We start from the raw sequence: 14,961 nt of genomic DNA, 5'->3' as shown, positions 1-14,961 counted from the left end.
GTTTTTAAAATACAGATCTTTTTCTTCCTTTGGGCTGGCTTCAAAGGCAACTGCTGCCCCTACAGGGAAAACAGAGAAAATCCAGCTTGGGAATGAAACTCGTGCCCTCCCCGGGTGCCAGCTCAACAGGATCACAGAATACCCAAACCTTTTTTTGGCAGTGGCAGCTCCCAAAATCACATGAGGAGAAGAACAAATAGAGAGTGTGATACGAAAAACCTCCAGGATGGGATCCCAGGACTGAGCAGGAAGGAGAGCTGCCATTGGTGACTGCAACATCTCTGGGCTCAGCAGAAAACCACAGAGAGCTTCACTGGGAGCCTCCAGGTACCCTTTTGCTCCTGCCCCTTGGGCACCATGGAGGTGACACGGTCTGGAGCTCAGTGGCCTGGCACAGGAGGACAGCCAGGTTTTCCTGGGTCTCCAAAGGAGGTGACTTGAAGATGATCTGGAGGCATCATCCTGTTTGTCAACTTGACATCAGGTTAAGGGGGGGCATTTCCTCCTGTTCTGCACTGGGGAGGCCATGGCTGGACACTGGGACCAGTTTGGGGTCCAAGGCATCTCCAAAGCAAAGCAAGCCTGGGGACAGCCTGGCAGGGGTGGGTGGCAGCCAGGGAAAGCAAGGAGAGGCAAAGGGGGATCAAATGGCCTCTCCTTCTCCTCACAGACATCCTGGGGACATTTGGGATGGGCTCTGCTCGGTGGGGTACAGCTGCATCACGGGAAGCCCCAGCCAGACCCAAGGAAACAATTCTTATTCTTACAAGTTCACTCTTAGCCCCTTGCCTCAAGAAATCTGCCTCTTCCCAGCCTCTGCCATGCTGTAAGCTCAGTCCTGAGTGCTGGCAGAGCCATTCCCTCCCATTTTTCCAGCATTTCAGCATGTTGCTTGCAGAATAAACCTGCAGGCAGAATGAATGCAGGGAGCATCCGCAAGGTAATCTCTCTTGAAAGCTGGAGCTAATCAGGCTTCCCTGAGTCACTGCAGAGCCACAGCACTGCTAAAATCCCACCTTGGTGCTGCTGATTTCCCAGAGCAAGGCTTTCTCTGCCAACTCCTGCCTGGAGAGGTAACTGAGTTTTAATGACTCCATAATGAATGCCTTTTGGGCTGCCGGACCTGCCCGAGCACGCAGGCTCCGTCTGCAGGGAGGAGGATGCAGCAGTGCCGGCTCGGGTCCAGGCTCAGCTGAGCCCTGCTGCTGTGTCTGGAAAACCCTTTTGGGGATAAGCACAGGTTTTCCAAGGAAACAGGCACGCCGTGACATGCAGCACTGCATCGATCCACATCCACTTCTACGTTTATTTATTCACAGCTCATGTAAAGCGGGGGTGAAAGCTTTTGGGATGAGCAGCACTGGCATCGTGGGAAAAACCAAAGGGCTGCAGCACATGAGGCATTGTTTAGGTAGGAATTTCAAAGCAAATCAGATCCAAACTCCTGCCACAGCAGGAGCACAGAGATAATGGCCCCGTGGAGCTGCTGCTGCCCCTGTCACCTCGTACCACCTGTGACCCTCCGACACAGAGAGGGTGGCACCGTGCCCTCCTTGTTGACTCAACAAGAGGCCTGCAAACACCTGCTGGTGTTGCAGGGGGTTGTCAGAACACCCTGCTCCGTGACCGGGTGCTGAGGAGCGCTGCCAGCCCGGGAACGCCTGGCGGGTTTTGACAAGCCTGGTCGGGAGCAGGTGCTCGCCCCTTGGGACAGGAGAGGAGCCAGAGATGGGGGAGGAAAGGGGGTGAGGGATGTGATGAGCCTGGGAGCCACCATTCTCAGGAAATACAGCACTTTCTGGAAACTGCCTTCTTCCCCCAAGAGGAGAAGCCAAGGCTGTTAGCAACAAGGGAAAGAGGGAGCAGAATAACTTCCCGGGATACCGGAGAAGCGTCGCTTGCTGGAGGGGCCAGGAGCAGGGATATCAACTTGGTATCAATTTGACATCAAGTCAACTGTCCTGCAGTAGGACACCTGGAATCATCAACTCCATCCCTCTGCCAGCCCCACGGCTACTCATCATCTCCAGCTCAGTGGGAGCTGCAGGTTTTATCCCAGAGCCATTTTTTGGGATCCTCTATCACCCTTTCATTGTCTCACGGGAAATGCCTGGCGTGGCACTAAAGGAAATGCTGTATGGATCCACCAAAGGCACGGAATGGTGCTGCCCTGTTTCTAGTCCTGAAGCCCAGGGACACATCCAGTCCCCAGGATCCTGGGGAGAGCAGTGCCCAGCCCATCCAGGACACTCCACGTCCAGAGGGATGTTCTGGCAAGGCAGTGACAGCCTGTGCCTCTGGAAAACCCACCAGTCCCATATGGAGAACTGCTGGCTTGCTTTCCCCTTGGAATTGTCATGTTTTCCTTCTTTTAGCATCTTCCACACTTCGTTTTTCTCTCTTCTGTTTAAATGGGGAAATGTTTTTGCCCTCCCTCTGTTCAGAGTTTCTCCTTTGACTTCCAATTTCCCCCAGACATGTGCTATTTTAATCAGAAGCAATCAGCCATTAAAGCCAGATTAATTAAAGAAATGAGTTTACGTATTTTCCTAATGATCTGAAACAATCTTGCATTTATAATGCTGTTTGTCTGCAACCCATCACTGCTTAATATCCCTGATCAGAGAGGATGACGCCACCTCGCCATTAATCACTGCTTGAATAACAAAGTAGCTGAATCGGAATCTCCTGCATCCTTGGAACACAGGGATTTTGGTCTCTTTTCCCATTTATACTGCAGCTAACAGCCCTGCCCTGCAGTTCCTTAAAGCCACAGCATGTGGATTCACTGTGCTCTTTGCTCGACTCCATTCACCGTGTATTTAATTCTGATTTTTTTGTTCTGCTGCCTTATTCTGAACAGCCCTTGCTACCATCAGGGGACAGGGACAAAGCCCTGTGGGACTCTACACATTTGGAGCAACGACCTCTCTGGCTGTTTCTATTTCTAAGGCTTTTAAAACCATCACAGTCAGTACAACCCCATCAAACATCAGGGTTTGGTGTAAAGATGCTGAGTTAATGACGTCATATGGGGTCAAAATGATCCCAAAATGACATCTCAAAGACACTGAGCTGGTGGTGCTGTTTGGTGTAAATGGTGTCATGGATAAAGGCACTAAATGAATGATGCAACCCACAGAAATGATGTCAAATACCATCAATGGGGAAATGATGTCATCAAGTGGTGGCATAAATGATGAGTACAGGTTCGTTGCTGCCCTCAAAGAAAGACCCATGGTGAGTGAGGTAAGATGAAGGTAATTGAAATTTTACTGAAGTTAGCTTAATATTAGTTCATTAATAATCTATTAATGTATGCTAATAATCAACATACCTTTCTAAATAAAACTATCTCTTCAATTGGAACATCACTGATTTATGGATTATTGATCAATGCCTAATGACTGTAACCTATTAGCATTTCGCTGTTGATCCGTTCACATTGATTCTGATTAATCAATTTATTCAAAACTCCAGCTGAATTTATCCATGGGCAGGGACACCTTCCAGGGCTCCAAGCCCCATCCAACCTGCCCTTGGTGCTGGCACACTCTTGGAATGTCCCCCACACTTGGGGCTGCTTGTAGCCAGGCAGGAAATGCTGGTTTCAGTGGCTCAGCAGGATTAAGCCCAGGCAGCAGCTCAGGACAGCTATTCCTAAAGCCTCTTGGATGGCCCTTTGTCATTCCCAACAGGGAGGTCAGGCTCCCAGGGAACCAATTTGCACAGGCTTCAGGTTGGTATTATCCGCCGGAAAACGCCCATCCTGGGGGAACAACCCCGGAAAGGGGGGATTTATTGTACAGGGAAGTGTCAACAACATTAATCCTGTTAGAGCATTGTGAGATGGGATGGCAAGAAACCATAGTCGGGAAGGAAACAGCGCCCTGCTGAAAAGCAGGAACCCCCTTAACCCCCCTGCCTTGACGGCATTGCACAAGGGGAGCAAATGGGAAGATAAATTGGAATTGGGATTGCCAGGCCCTCCAAAGGCTCCACCGCCCCAAGGAAGATGGACCAGCACCCCCAAAAGCCTTCCCCATTCCTAAACTCTTCCTGGTTTCCTCTTCTTCATGCAAGCCAGCCTGATCAGCCTGGGAAAAACCAGAACAGAGCTGCCAGTATTAGATCTACTCACAAATAAATCCATCCTCAGCGGTGAGAGAATCAAAGCTGTTGGTGTCTGGTGTCCCCAGCACCACTCTCCTGGATTTCTCCAGAACCCTTCTCCAAAGCCATTCTCTTCCATCTGTGTTTCTCCTCCTAACTACCAAACAGTTGCACAGGGTGAAAGCTTTGCCTGGATCCTGAGGTCATACAAAACTTGTTCACTCTTCACTGGCACTGATGAAAATCTGTGAGGAGCTGCAGGTCACAGCAGACTTTAAATAACTTCCAAACTGACTCTAAATTTGCATTTTATTACACAAAGAATTTGTCTCAGAATGGCTCAACTCCGTTTTTAGAAAGTGCAGGATCTGACAGCTCTTTACAGAGGCCCAGGACACCATTGTGTTTCCCCTGTCCCAGTGCATAAATTACTATTTATTCAAGCTTAATTCTGAATTTTGCTTGGGTAATGTCTGCAATGGCTTGTTGATTGGGATAAGTCACGAGGGTTTCTTTCAGATTTTGTTTTGTTTACGTGCCAAGATCAGCAAAACATGTCTCTTGCTCAGTGTTACTGAAACACACCGGTACATCCAGTCCCTCCCGTGTGTGTTGTCATCCTCCCATGCCCGGGACAGGGGGAGCTGGATGTGTGGCTCTGCTATCTCCACAATCTCCTGGCTGGAAAAATGCCTGAAATACGGGAAAAGTTTTAATCAGACCTTGCAGATCTTCCCACGCTGGGGAACAACCCTGCAGGGAACCACACGCAGGAACTCCTCTGTGGGCACCAGGAAAGGATTTTGACCTTTTGGCATGGAAAAAAACACCAGTTTTGTGTTAGAAGTCACAATTTATGAAGCACAAGGTCTGAAATGGGTGTTAGTACTCACAGAACAAAATTGAGCCTCTTTCTACCAGGGGACGGTGACACCCAGGATTTGCCCCTAAGCTAAATTGTCCCGTGAGTTTATTTTAACTGAGATTTTATTAGTAACAGCTCACTTCTCACATCTCCAGAGCTGACAGAGAACTGAAGCCCAATGGCCAGTAGAGCTCCTGCAGAGGGAAATAAAGGCAGATAGCAGAGTTTGCTCCAACACCCTGCACTCTGCTTTTGGGGATGCTGGGACAGGACGTGTTCACCCCAGTCCAGCACCACAAGGGAATTCTCCCCAGTATCCCATCTAACCCTGCCCTGTGGCAGTGGGAAGCCATTCCCCCTTGTCCTGGGGAGAATGCTCTTCTAAAAGGTTCCTCTCCATCTTTCCTGCAGGTTTCCTTTAGCTACTGCAAAGCTGCCAGATGGATTTAGGAGAACTCATGCCCTGCTACACCTCAGCTGCTCCGAGCAAGCTACTGATGGCAGAATTTAATATTTTGGGAGCACTACATATGCTCAGAAGGGTGCAGGATGGCTTCTTTGAGACCACCCTTGAGGGCTGTGTCCAGTTCTGGGTGCTACTGGGCACAGCTGGGACTTGGAGGGCTTTTCCAGCCTCAGTGATCCTGGGATCAAAACACAGCGAGCAGCGGGCTGGGCCTGTGCATCCCAAGCTGTGCTGGGCAGGGGAGTGCTGTGGATCCCTCTGGAATGGGATGGGATGGGGTCGGCGATGTCCAGGCGCGGAGGGACGGGCACAAGATGGCGGCGGGGATGACACGGCGGTCACGTGGCGCGCGGTGCCCCCGCCCCGCCCGCGGCCGCCGCTCGGGACACGGGAGCGGGAGCGGGGTACTGGAAACGGGACACGGCGAGCGGGCTGGAGCCGCCGCACCGCCCGGGAGCCGCCCCCGCACCCGCCCGGCCCGCAGCGAGCCGCGGCTCCGCACGGTGAGTGAGCGGCGAGCCAGCGGCCTCCGGCTCAGCGCAGGCCCGGGGGTGGCGGCGGGACGGGACCCCGGCGGTGACAGCGGGGACGCGGCCGCCGCCGCCGCCGCAGCAGGGACGTGCCGCGGGGAGCTCCGGCTCCTCATCCCGGCAGCGACCCCCGCAGCCCCGGGGGATGCGAGGAGAGCTGCGGCCCCCGCAGCACCGGGGGCTCCGGGGGGGCTTCGGGCTGCTCCGCTCGGGGGTGTGACAGCGCTCCGGCCCCGCGGCGCGGGCCGATCTGGGCCCCGCGGCCCCGGGCGCACCGGCAAGGTGCGGTCTGGGCAGGCTGGGCAGGCTGGGAGCGCAGCTCGGGGCTGCGGCCATGGGAGCCCTCGGCAGCTCCGGGAGCCCCGCTCGGGGCTGCGGCCGCGGGAGCCCAAAGCAGCTCTGGGAGCCCCGCTCGGGGCTGCGGCCGCCCTCGGGAGCTCGGTGCTGTGCCCGGGGGAGCTCTGCGTGCCCGCTTCGGGGCCGGGAGCTGCGGGTCCCCGCGCTCGTGGGGGTCCCGGGAGCTCTGGGAGCCCGAGCTGGGGCGGTTGCGGGTGGTGCTGGGGCAGCCCTGCACCCCCAGCTCGAGGGGCTGCCTCAGCCCCGTTCCAGCTCTGTTCCACGCAGCCCGGCCAGGTCTGTCCCTCCTCCCCAGGGTGCTGGAGTGGCGGGTCTGGTCCTCCCCGCCCCGGAGGCTCTGCGGGGACATCTGGTCCCCTCAGCTCGGGTGGCAGTGTGGGGTGAGCCCGCTCCCCTCAGCCTGGGGGCTCCGGACCCTCTGCTTGCTGGGATGCAAAGGCAGGATGCTCCCTGCTCCAGGGGAAACTGGAGGCATCTGCTGTGAGTGGGAGCAGCTCCATCCCATCCCATCCCATCCCATCCCATCCCATCCCATCCCATCGTGGTGACATGGGGGCCGTGCTGCCTCGCTGGGGCTGAGGTTTGTGGGGTGACGGCTTTGTCCCCCTCTTGGGGACGACCAGGCTGGGAGGCAGAGTGCGGGTGAAAAGGAGAAAAGGAGAGACCTCTCCATCACGGGCACCCTGTTTGCTCCCTGTTTGCTCGTGGAATGGCTTGCTGATTGCCCGGCTGCAGTATTTGGATTTTTCACGGAGTATAAAGCATGGGGCTTTCTTTGTACTGTGTTCCTGCTGGAGGCCCTGTTTTGATCAAGGTTTCTAATTTATTCTGTCTTGTGTGAAAACCTCATTAAAGAGTGCCTCAGTGCCTTCAAGGCACCATAAATACACGGAAAGAGGATGGGGAGAGAGAGAAAAAATATTATTATTTGTAAAAAATGGGAGCTCTGCCATATTGACATGGTGCTGCTGAAGCTTGCTGATGCAGGCAGCCTCTCCTAGCAGAGCAGCACCGGGATGTCGATGAACGTCCTCGTGTCACTTTGGCTGATGGTGCAGCCTGGTGTGACAGCAGCATTTGGAGTGATGCCTTCAGACTCCCTTCTCCCAGGTCCACATGGCTGAAAATACTTTTTTGTTGCTTGCACGCCCAGCTGTGAAGCAGTGCAAAACGCAGAACCGGTGTAAAACACCTGGCTGAAGGCAGTGGAGGTGGTGCCGTGGATCTTGGCGGGTTCGGGCTTGGCTGTGTTTTTTTGGGGAGTGGATGCTGTATTGGAGTTGCATTCTGGTTTGTTTCGTGTAGTGTTTTGTGGGTGTTAAAATCACTCCAGCTCTGTGAAGTTGTGTGGAGTTTGGAAAGAGAGGGCAGTCACCCTGGTTGGTGGCAGACTTTTACAACGTGGGTAATAAACCCCCTCTAAATCCAGAGAGATTGCTGTGATTTTTCTGAGTTTTTGGGCATGTGGAGCAGAACTAAATTCAGCTCAGATGCCTTTAGACTGTGTTTGTGATCTCTGCAACAAATGGTGATTTCCAAATTATTACGCTTCTTTCTCCTTCCACATTATCAACCTGGGAACAGCGTCTCTCATGTTAATTAGCTTCTAATGTGACACAAATTTAATAAATCCAAGTAGGTGGATGATTTTCGGGACTTGGAGGTGTTATGGATGTTATTTGACTGCTCAGAGTTAGTGGTTAAAAGACAGTGATTTGCTGTTTTCCATGGATCTCATTGTTTCACTCATCAAGATTGAATAGGTGCTACTTTTAATAAGTTAATTTGTGAGTTCCCTTGAACTGGACCCGTGCACTGTGGGTGATGGTGAATTAAAAGTTCTTCCTTCTTCTGTTTGCTGCCTCTGTGCATCACTCAACGTTGGTTAATTGGTGCACTAAATATGGGTGGCCTGGGACTTACTCAGATTTAAAAGCAATTTCAGCCTGGCCGTAAGGAATGGTTGTGGAATTAAAGGCTTTTTAATTGGGGCAGCAGGACATCCTGTGAGAGGAAAAAAAAAATTGCTCAGAAATAATCCAGACCCTTGTTGTGGAAAGGGCTTGTTTGAGTAATAGAATAAATCCATAAACATCATCAGAAAGTGAAGGGGTGTTGCACACAGGCCTGAAGGCTGCTCTTGCTGGGCATGGCACGAGGTCCCTGTTCCCTGGGGTGGTCTGCAGGGCCTCGTGTAGGGCAGGAGGGATTTCTGAGGCTGCCCAGCCAGGTAGGAGCAGGCTGTTCTTTGCTGAAGTGGGGCAGAGCACCTGATGCTATTTCGGTCGTGATTCAAGTGCAGCACATCAAACCCAAGTGTACGGCTCTGAAGGGGAGGGGAGCTTAAAAGGAGCTCAAAAACCTGAGGTTTTTAGAGGTTTCTTGGATCTGATGGTCACGAACTGAGCTCCCAGGTACTAGCAGTGCTTTCCAAAGGATTTTTGGTGTCATTGGAGGCTTTTTGGGCCCAGGGCACCGGCACACAAAGAGGGGCAGGAGCCCTCTGGAAGGGCTGGTGTTCTGCATGGAATCTCCAGCATTTCATACAGCTTGAATTCCCAAAGTGTGTGCTGTGACATCATTAATTATTAAATCCTGTCCCCCTCCTTCCCCAAAATGCTGGGGAAGATGCAGAAGGCTGAGGAATGTGTGAAACCTACCAGCTTTTTGAGATGATTTCATCCCAGTCATATTTTATTATTTTGAAAATCTGCTTAGCAGAGGCAGTGTCTGGTGCAGGTTGCTTTGCCTTTTCATGGATTGTAAGAACATCCATCCAAATAAGCTGCCAGGTGTAACTGTGTAGTGGGGCTTGGTGGAAGGTGTCCTTGTCATGGCAGTGGGGTGGAAAGAGAGGGTCTTTGAGGTGCTTTCCAGCCCAAACCATTCTGGGATTCTGGATTTAAGCATCTCTGAAATATTTGTCTGTATGTCTCTGATCTTATGAAACGTGGTGTTGTAGTTGAAAGGAGAAAAAACCCCCCAGATTATCGAAAGTAACCCATGAGCTTTGTTCTGATAGTCCTTGATCAAGAGCTGTAAAGAAAAAACTTAATTTTGGAGACTGTAACGTGTTTCTTAAAGAAATGCAGTTGCTGGGCTTTACAGTTTGACTCATCCAAATCAGGGGAGCAACTTTAGACTGGGACAGATGTCCTGTTGATGTTTCCTTTGTGTGCTGCTGCAGTCCTGCTCTGCTGTCCAATTACACATCCATAATCAAAGAAAACCACTAATAAATCCTGATTGGGAAAGCATCTTCCCTGGGTTTTGCCTGATTTGGTAATTTGCTTAGATTTAAATGCACAACAAAATAAATCTCCCTCTGCTTAGAGCCATGACTCCAAGACTTTTCCTCTCTGGCTTCCCAGCCTAGTCTGCCTTCTGTTTCTCTGATTTTGAAACTGCTTGGAGGTAGCTTTTTCTGTTTAAACAGAACTAAAGCAAAGCATATTACCAGTTGGGAAACAACAAAGGAATTTCTAAAGTCTAGTGCAGGAAATCTGGCAGCTTCCTTAGCAAGCTGGGTGAGGCACAGGTGTGGTAGCAGAATTCCTCAGGTGGCTTTGCTGGACTGGCTTTTTGGGGTGCTGTGGGCACTGTCACATCCTTATCAGCTGTGTGGGACGAGGCTTGGGAATTTTATCCCAAGGATACAGCACACAGTGGGGCTGTGTTGTCTAAGCCTTCATCAGAAAAAGTAGGAAGAAACTGGGGTAAAACCAGGGTAAATCCTGTCTGAAGGACTGAAAAAGCCTTAAAAGTGCCCCTTTCTGAGCAGGTGGATCTGGAGAGGAGAGCTTTTGCAGCCTTGGCTTAAGAAGGATTTTTTATAGCTGCCATCTCCTCCTGTCCACTGGAGCCTACTCCTTTAATTTCCTTTACTAAAAAAGAGCATTGCAATTGGGAGTGTTTTACAATTTCCCTTGCTGGTCCATTAGTGTATTAGCTTAGCTCCGTGTGTGTTGAATGCCACTAAATGTCACTTGCAAATTTAATGTTGGGAGCACTGAGATTTGTTCTAATTGAATTTAAAGTCTTATACTTGAATTTGTTAAAATGGTAGTGGCAGACAATTGAAATGCTTTAATGGGAGAGTGGAGGAGCACTTGCAAATCTGCTCTTAAGAGTGAGTGAATCCAACAGTGCATTTGTGTAGATGGAAGGGGACACCCTGAGCAGACAGATCAGGGTTTGATGGGGTTTTAGTGTCCCTTTGTACATCACAGCCTGGTGACAGCTGGCAAAATCCACTGTGTTGAAAGTCTTAATGCTTGACGTCTGCTCAGGGTCATTGTTGACAGCAACTTAACCTTAAATGCTTCTGTAAAAATGGTAAAGATTATAGAGCCTTTCAGTGCAATTTAAATTTCTGCTTCTCCAGCCATAGTTTTAGACAGTGCTGGAGAAGGGTTAATTGTTTGGGCTGTAGGTCTTTAAACTCAATTGTCTGTCTTCTGGGGTTTTTATTTAGGACATTACCAACTTCTTCACCTGAGAATTTCTTGTTTTGGGAGGGACTGGGGTATTTTTTGTTTGGTTGATGTTTTCTGTGGGGTTTTTTAAATTTTTTTTTTCTGTAAAACAAAAACTGTGGCATTAAACACTTCTTTATTCTTAACTTCAGCCAAATACCCAAGGGTTGGATAGGCACAGAAAAGGAGACCATACTGCTGTGCTTTTTGTGAGGTAAAGTGTTAAAGAAATAACCCTGGATTGGAAAAGACTCCTAAGGATTGGTCCTTGGCTTTCCAAGTGTGTAAATCTGTGCCTCCCTAGATAGCACAGTGCTTTTAAGAAGTTTGTCTGGAAACACTTCCATTAAATCTCGTGATACCAGGCTTTGACCTTCTGCCACTGAGCTGGCATTTCATACGGGCTCCTGGCATGAGCTCTCCTGCCACTTTCAAGTAAAATCTTATCAGGCATTGGAAAAGTTTGACTCTGCAGTCAAGCACTGTGCCAAAGCTGTAAAAGGCCTATTTGTACACAATATGGATTTTTGCTTGCTAGGAGGGCTGGGGTAGTGCTTCAGTAACTGCAGGAATGCTGTGAATCTACATAGTAATGAAACAGCTCCATCAAAATCCAACGTCTCCTCCTCTCTCAGCTCTGCTCTTTGTCTTCTGTGTGTCCCTGCCTGGAGTTTTACACAGCCAGGTTATATTGCTCTGGAAAAGTTTCTCAGGGAAGTTAATTTAAAGCTATTTGAAAGGCTTAAAAATGGCTCTGCTATTAGGGTGATGAAAAAGACCTTGAAAGTGCCTTGAGAGTGATTGCTGCTGGAGTACCTGCTTGGCCATGTGAGTGGTGAGCTGCTCCCAGAGGGAGCACTCCAGGGTGTCCTCCACAAAAACCCTGGCTGCCCCATCCCTGGAAGTGTCCAGGGCCAGAGCTTGGTGCAGCCTGGGACAGTGGAAGGGGTCCCTGCCATGGCAGGGGGTGGAACAGGTTGGGTTTTGAGGTCCCTTCCATCCCAAACCAATCTGGGATTCTGTGATGCACCAGGGCTCAAACCCCACTTGCTGTAACTGGGAGGGAAAATCCAGCACTTGTAGGTGAGCTTTGTCCCTTGCAGTGGATGCCTGTGGGATGTTGAGTGTCTGGGGAATACATTTTTAGTGGAATAAGAAAGTAAACCAGCCTTAGAGGAAGGGAGAGGAGCACCCATGTTCTGAAGTGCTGGAGTCTGGGGTGCTCAGCAGGGGCAGTGGAGTGGACAGGGAAGGGTGAGTGCAAGCACGTGAAGATCCCTGCTGAATGACTCGACAGAACATGTTGTTCCCTTTCCTGGGTGCTTTTGGGATGTCAGGATCCATATTTAATGGAATTGTGGTTTTATGGAGGCTCTGCACCCTGGGAGAAGCTGGCCCTTGCCAAAAGCAATACTCAGTAATGGGCTGGGGGTTCTTATCTGCTCTCCATGAAACACTGCAAAAACCTTATTTTGCAGTAATGAGCAATTACCCACAAATTAACAAAACTCTTTGTCAGGTATTGCCTTTGGTTTTTGTGCCTGTGCAATTTCCTAATTCATTTTTTCTCCCTTTCAAAATATAAATATATGGGTTATCAAAGGCCATTTTAAAAACAAACCCAGGGCCCTAAGCACATTTATCAGAAGGGGATTATTTGAGTTCTGATGGTTTGTTCAGAATTCCTTTGCTTGCAGGAAGATGAGTGTCTGTGCTGAGAAGACACAGACCCATCCAGCCACGTGTCTTGTATCCAAGATTTATAATGGTTTTGAGAGGGAATGCCAGAGTTCAGGCATGGGTTCAGGAAGTGTAAGGAAACACATTTCCGGCCAATCCACGACACATGGGTTCAGGAAGTGTAAATGGCTGGGAGGATACTTGTGGACATGACAATCACAAACCACAGGCAAATCTATATTACTTCCTCCTCTGAGCAGGCCTAACCCCAAAGAAATGTCAGGTTTCTCAGGTCCCACTGGGGTTTGAAAATGTCCAAAGAAGGAGATGGGCTGCTCTGGGGACAGGGATTCCCAGCTGGTGTGAGGAGATACCCTGCAAGCTTGAGTCAGTGCCAGGGAAGGAGAGGGAGGAACCTGAGACCCAGCTGATATTGGATCCAGGTGCCCCAGATTGATGCACTAAAGGCCATTAGCTGTTTTCTCCTCTGTGCCTGGCCAGCTGAGTTGATGTTCTTAATGAACTACTCCTTAGCTATCTTAATTTCTGACTGCTGCTCCTTAACTCGTGGTCCATCAGGGCACAAGTGAATTGAGCAGCATCATTTATAACTGTCTGCAGGGAACTTTCCTTGGCCACTTTATTGAGTGGCTGCCAGTCTGAAATCCTTTTATGATTCTTCCTGTTAGACTACTTGTACTTAATGCAAACAATGTCCTTTAACCTCATAACTTTGTAACCACTCTCACACTGTAATTGTGCTTTAATACTGCCTATTTGTAGCTGGATATGAGCAAATATTTGAAGTAATTGTCCATGCTACAAAATGTTGCTTGACTTCACTTGACTTGTGTTTATTAACTCCTGGGGGTGTTGTTTCCATGTCCAGGACATCCATTTAGGTCTTTCCAAGGTAAAAGGTTGGAAGGTAGATTAGAAATCCTAGGGAATGCTGTATTTCTTCACGTGGTTCCACTGTTGTGGGTGTGTGTTGAAATTCAACCTGCAGGATGTGATGTCATGCTAATAAATTAATGACTTGTGTTTATTTGAAGATTGGATAATCACCCAGGCATGGGATAATAACCCAGGGAGCTCTTGGCCCTTCTGCTCTGAGCTTCCCAGAAATTGTGACGTGGATAAAGCCTTGCCTGCCTCTGTCTTGCTGCACTTTTTACCATGAGTATTATGGGTAGGTGGGAACCTTGTATTCATGCAGAGACACCCTGATCATGCAGAGACACCCTGATCTTGGATGTGTGTTCCTGACACAGGCAGCTGTGGGGACACGGAGATCCCAACCTTTGCAAGGTGCAGGTTCCAAACTCTGGGCTCACTGCATGTGCAGAACTCATCAGAGGAGAGCTTGAAGGTCCCTTCCAAGCCAGGATGGAGCCATTCCGTGGTTCTGTGCTCACTGGAGAGGAGCCTGTTGAATTTCCCAGCCTGGAACACTGGTGTGTTCCTCGGTGAGGAGTGGTTGTGGTGGCAGGGTGGCTTGTGGCAGGCAAGGCTTCCCACCCTGGCACCCAGGGGAGGAGAGCACACCTCAGAGCTGTAACCTCTGATTCCTATCACCAAACCTCTGCTTTCAGGTTCACCTTTCAATCTCAGAGAAACCCAAGGTTGGCCTACATCTGTTCCAGGTGAGCTTTCTGCGCTGATTAAATTGATGACTGTTAAAGAGCAGTCTTTTCTTCCCTCCTTTTCTTCCCAACTTCCAGTGTTAAAGGGTGTTCCACGAGGTTTTGGAGACAGGCTCTGTGGTTTTCCTTATCAAGAGGGAAATAACAGCACTGAGGGGAACAGCAGCACAGGGAATATCAGTAATGGGCTTCTTTCGGGTTTGGGGCATGCAAAGCATTAATGACATTTTCTGCACCCCTAAACTGGAATAACTTCTGCAGTGACTGTCAGCTGTGCCTGCAAACTTTGTGTTTGGGACTGAGGTATTGTTGAGTTTTATTTTTATTTAAAAACAAGAGGCAGCTGAGGGTCTGCAGTAGGCTGAGCTGAAGTGGGTCTTGCTTTCGGAAATAACTGGAGGACACTTGCTGGTGGTGAGCAGGCAGTGCAGTGACAGGATGTGTGCAGACAGCTGGAAATGCTCACGCTTGCTTCCCAGACTGTCCTAAATCAGGGGAGTTGGGATAGGGCCCAGTGCAGCTTGTGGGGTGTGTTGCAGTGTAACATTTGCACACCAGACTGTTCCCTGCTCAGTTAGTGCTACTCACTGTGGGGAAAAAGTACTCAGCTGTTGTGGAGTCTCTTTGCTTGGGATTGCTGGATTTGGGTATGCTGGAGCAATACTTGAAGGAAAAATGGTGGTTCTTGCATCCTTTTGTCTTTGTGGTGTTGGTGGTCATGGAAGAGGCCCCACAAACTTCACCTGGAGGGGAGGAAAAGTCCATGTGTTTCCACAGACACTGCAAAGTGGCAGGAGAAGAATTTGGAGAGCTGCACATGATGATGCTG

The 14,961-nt window shown here is 49.9% G+C and overlaps 1 protein-coding gene across 5 annotated transcripts in view; it reads left to right on the top strand.

Annotated features, from left to right (window-relative positions):
• Positions 1-5,808: 5,808 nt before the first annotated feature.
• Positions 5,809-14,961, top strand: part of SGMS1 (sphingomyelin synthase 1) — a 92,139-nt gene continuing 82,986 nt past the window's right edge. For 4 of the 5 annotated variants that reach the window (XM_039703692.1, XM_039703687.1, XM_039703689.1 and 1 more), the window contains exon 1: positions 5,809-5,947. The gene's annotated coding sequence lies outside the window, so the exon portion shown is untranslated. The remainder of the gene's footprint in view (positions 5,948-14,961) is intronic. The other variant, XM_039703691.1, reaches the window with a different exon arrangement.

This window comes from Passer montanus, unplaced genomic scaffold, assembly GCF_014805655.1.
Source record: "Passer montanus isolate IOZ18808 unplaced genomic scaffold, ASM1480565v1 scaffold167, whole genome shotgun sequence".
NCBI lineage: Eukaryota > Metazoa > Chordata > Aves > Passeriformes > Passeridae > Passer > Passer montanus.
This window is presented reverse-complemented; position numbering and strand designations above follow the sequence as displayed.